Genomic DNA, 5382 nt, shown 5'->3' on the forward strand with positions numbered 1-5382 from the left:
AGAAGATCATAGATATGGTTAAGGAGATGAAGGTTTCACAAAAGAAGTAGTTTCCTGAAAAGCAATTCAAGGCTAGCTAAAATCAGTGTTTAACTCCAGATGTGTAGGATTATGACCCAGAATATTAGAGGTTAATATTTATACTAAAGACCAGTATTTATACTGGTCTCTCTTTTCTGTCTTGATTTATTTAAGCCTAGACTGATCAAAGTAGCATAATATTATAATATAATAGCTGAAATGTAGTTTTTCTATATTTATAGTACTGTATTTGAAGCATACCTGGTAGATTTCTCCTCTGTGTTGTTAGTCTGTTTTGCTTCAGTCAGAAGGAGAAAAAAACAGAGTTTACATCTGAATTTGTTACAAAACTGAAGCCTCAGAAAGAACAGCATAATGCTTGAATATACAATGCATTTCCAAGAAAATAATCAAAATATAAATTAAATAATAATTTAAGTCTTTCAATTCTAGCATAGTTCAAAACCATGTTCATAACCTGGGACAGACACCTGAAATTTTTGACAAAGAGCGTAGCCCCCACAACTTTATGTCAGCTGATGCTTTGGTCCCAGGTATGTGTGCCACACTGTTATTGCCCATTTCTTATAAGCACTAGTATCCCCTACAGCATGTGCAGCAGAGAGCAGCAGATGGGCCTCTGCTAAAGGCAGAAGACCCTGGGGTGTCTGCATGCAGGAAAATGTGTCCATGTGGCTTCATAGCAAGACATTAGATAGCTGCCACCTGCTCCTCCACACCACTGCAAGGGTTAGCTCTGTGCTGCAGAGCAGCATGCAGAGGGAGGTGGGGAATAGGTACAGCCAGCCATCCTAGATGATCTGCTCCCCTTCCAAAGCTGTGGGATTTTAGATAGCTGTACAGTCATTGCCAAAAGGCAAAATCAACTTAAAATCCCTTGAAGAGCACTAGGGAGCTTGCCATGGGCAAGTGGCCACATGCCCACCCCCTGCTGGGGTACCCAGGGCAGAGATGGCGCAGCACAAGCAGCCTGAGTCTTGCGGAGTGGCAGCTTGTGAGTCCATGTGCTGGTTTCCTGATGGTTTTCCCAACTGTAAAACCCACCTGTGCTTGGTTCCATGCATTTTGTCCTCTGTACATAAGGCAGACTGCATTCACTTCACATCTACAGAGGAAAACTCAATAAATTTTTAGAACTGCCTGTTCTGAGCTCTAAGACATGGTCAATGTTAATTTCATGTTAGTCAACACAAAAGTATTTCACTTTTCTGTTGCCAGTTTTACATTCATCTGTGTAAGCAATATGATACAATTTGCAAATAGAAAATAATTGACCAGGGAATTTATTTCTTTTAACACTTAGCTAATTTTAACTTTTTGAATTTTTAACAAAATTCTTACCAAAAAAGTGGAACAATGTCTAAAAAAATCATGTCCATAGACTGAAGAGGAAAATAAATAGGTATTTTAAAAAAGGACTTTTGGCCCAATTATAGATTTTTGAGGCTTTTCTATTTTTTAGAGGAATTGCATGTTCTTTTCTTTGTTTTTGGTTTCACATTGTTTGGATCCTTCTTACCTGCAAAGAAACAAACATTTTCCATTTTCTACATGACAAAACATATTTGAGAAACAAAAAACACTTCTCAGAAATAGAGGCAGGAAGGTAGAAGAAAAAAACAAGGAAAATAAGAAGTGCAATAATCCTCAAAAAAAAGATTGGACTACTGATTAATGAATAAACTATTCATACATTCAACATTTTTATCAAAGTTATCACATAAAGCAAAAATTATGAACTCTCTAGACTTACACTGACTGATTTTCCAGTTTTCTAATTTTTGAGCAATTCCATTTATAAAGAAACATATTTCAGATGGCAAAATAGCATTTTAGATAAGTGTGCTTTACAAGTGCCTTTAGAGAAACTGTAAGAGATAGAATATATAACTTTTGAAATTGTTTTATACATAATTACATTTGCCTAGACACATTTCTGTGTTAATTCAAATGGTTGGAAGAGACCAGCAAGGACCATAAATGTAATAGAAAGTCCCAAATAACACAGACAGCCCCACTCTTTCATTCACCCTTATTCTGTTGTTTCTTGAAACTATTTTGAGAATGGTATTATTAAATGTATCTTAACCAGCACAATTCCATTTTCTATTGGCAGAGAATTCACATCACAGGAAGCGTAAAGACTCCTGGGTACTCTTGTGATTATTTTCCTCCACTTTTCATGTACATATTTTTGGTGGGTTTTCTTTTTTTTTCATGGTGGTCTGTTAGCCAAATGTGGCTAATGACATGAGTGTATATATATGTGTTTGTTTTATAAATAAGGGTACAAAACCTGATGATGTTATTTCTGCCCCGCAAATCACAAAATTATTCTGTTGGAAAAAAGTACAAATAATTTCTCTTTCTGTATTTCAGCTATGTCTATTGTGAGTACAAATACCCATGTTTAACCTCACATTTGAATTGGAGGAAGAAGTAAACAGCTTAAGAAGTCTCCTTAAATATGACATAGGAAAAAGTAACAGTGATAGCTCCTGCAATGATAAGTATGAGTGCTCCACTTGCAGAACAGATAATACAGGAATCCTGTCAACTGTAGCCTGTGGGACAGCAAGTTCAGAGCGCAGCCAGCCTCTTCTCATTATAGTGAGGGAGCACTTGTATCTTCTGTCCATCGAGTGTTTAGAGTGCATACTAAGTGATATTGAAAGGCTTTTTATCAGCAATCAGTTCAAAAAAGTTAAGCACTTTACTTTCCTAATAATTAATCTTAAATGCATCTTTAAATTTAACTCTAGCCTGAAGGTTGAATGCTCTCTTGGAAAAAAAAAAAAAAAAAGAAAAAGGTAAAACTGACAAGAGCAATGAGAACTAAAGAGACTATTAAAACTTGTTTTTGTTATTTGCTTGCCTCGTACTTTTAAAATGTTGGCAACAAAACTGCTTACGCCTGAGGATAATAGTTTTTCCTCAAGTAAGATATTTAAGAAGAAAAAGCAATTTTTGTTTTCATTCATTTGCAAGGGAAATTCTGCCTACGTACATATAAAAACTCTTTGCTTTTCATCACATCCTTATTAGTGACTTTTGTTTATCAAAGGAGTAGCAATATTCAGTATCTGTAAGGAAGACTTGTCCTTCAATATGAGTCTTATCTTGAATCTGCTTTTCTAGGTGTGCTACTGGTTTAGCCCATAAAAGATGGCACTGTTGCAGAACTGAGGCTGTGTCTTGCCATTCCTCAGGTGGAGCAGCCAGCTTCCTCTGGACCTTGAGGGAGCTCTGCATGTTCACCTTAGTGCTAAGCCTGCTCTATAGATGACATCAGCCAAGTCTGTACTTATAGACTTGAACTATTATAATGGAAATATTGTATATTTGATAAGTCATCTTTAGTGCAATCTTGCATTATTGGTTAGTGTTCCATCAGTGACAGCGAGCATAGTCCCTCTATTGGAATAGTAAGAGCCTAAAGCTCCAGAGTGGTTTCAATATCAGGTGGTTTAGGGCTGGATTCATCACCTAGATTTAGTTATCTTAAGCTGATATAATCAGTATGAAACATCTGTTTGTGCTCTTTCATAGTCAGTGCTCTGAAGAGCTATTAAAAGTTACCCTTACATACACTGATATTATGAAATATGAAAATCTGTCCAGACATATCCATGTGATTTCTCTGGTGACTGTAGAAAAAAGCAAAACTACTTTAGAACAACTTGCAGGATCTGAAGTAGGATGAAGCTGAGTCTTGCCTATCACAAAGACATTTTTTGACCATAAACATGTACTTTTGTATTCTCATGACTGCGTTTCAATTGCCAGTTTTATCTTCCTTTAAAAAAATCCCTGGAAAATATAAACCAACACTACATGTTGAAGTGAGATTAACATTGACTTAAACAAAGAGGAATATGTCTGTATAGGTTCTACTGGTGCAAAATTAAAAAATTAATTTTTTTAAATTTACATATTTAAACATCCTTTAAGGATAAGGAGATATGAAATGCATGGCCTATGAGACCGCTATGTATTTATGTATTTATTACAATTTTTAAAATTGTAACTGGTCCTGTTAAATAATCTCAAACATTGGGTCTATTATTACAAATATATCAATCAAAATCTGTTCTAGATTTAGTTGTGGTCAGTGCAATTTCTCCAATTTTGCACCAAAACATCAGTAAACACCAAAGAATCAGTAAATCTCAATACTATGCACCTACGTAGTCTCACATTGTGCAAAATGAAATTTCTCAATATAGCTACTTAGAGTTCTTATTTATAATATAAGGACTTTCTCATTATGTATGTAAAATTAATGTTTAATGTTATGAGATAGTGAAAATTTTGATATGGGTTTATTGAATTCAGGATCCATCGCACTTAAGCACTTGACATATCTTTTCTATGCAAATTATCTGAGAGGAACATAAGTCATTTTTAATAAATGTGGGGAAAGTGTCTGAGGTGAAATGAGGTTGGTGGTTGAGTCTCAGATTCTAATAAGATAAATTAAGGCTACTCACTCAGCTAACACTCAGTGCAGTTGTCAGCACTCCTGATTTTAAAAAGGAAAGAAGATCGAAGAAAAGATTTAAAGATGAATGAGCCATGTGGGCTAAAACCCCCTCTCCTTTCAGTAGGTAGTGATTCTGCAGGGTCAAAGTTGAGGAGTGATGGGAAGAGTATTAAGAAATCTAGCAATTTAGAATGGAGATATATTCTCAAAGACATTAATTATATCTTCAAAAGGTATAAATTTGGATTCAAAAGGGCTACTTTTTCTGGACATTAGCAGAGAAAGTGGCCTGATCCTTGAACCTAAGTCTGGGTTTTCAATTTTCCAATAAGTTTCCAAATTTTGATGGAGAGCTATTAAATTGTACAGTCCTGTAACCCATTCTCATACAGTCCTCCACATCACTTCAGAGAGCTACATACATGAAAGCACCATAGAACAGGATCTTAAATTTTCAGATTGAATATTTGATAAATTACAAAACTGAAACCAGAGTGTTAATTCTCTACAGTGATGTTTATAGAGTAGCTGGTATAACATATACGGAGCACTGTAAATAGGTCAAGTTTTATTGTTTATTTTAACAAATGGATTGAGTTGCATTAGCATTGCAGAAAATATATAAATATTGATTTGAAAACCTGGTGTGTACAATAACCCTTGTAACCCTTTTAGAGAAACCCAGCCATAAATAAAGTTCATCTCCATTTTTCAACACAACAATTATTACATAATTCATCCCAAAGGTATTATCATGCCTATTGGTACCAATGGCAACTGAAGTATTCTAATACTACTCTGTGAAGACTATATTTATTTGTGTATCTGAAGAAGAGATATAATGGTATGTACTGCAA

Source organism: Vidua macroura, chromosome Z (assembly GCF_024509145.1).
Source record: "Vidua macroura isolate BioBank_ID:100142 chromosome Z, ASM2450914v1, whole genome shotgun sequence".
NCBI lineage: Eukaryota > Metazoa > Chordata > Aves > Passeriformes > Viduidae > Vidua > Vidua macroura.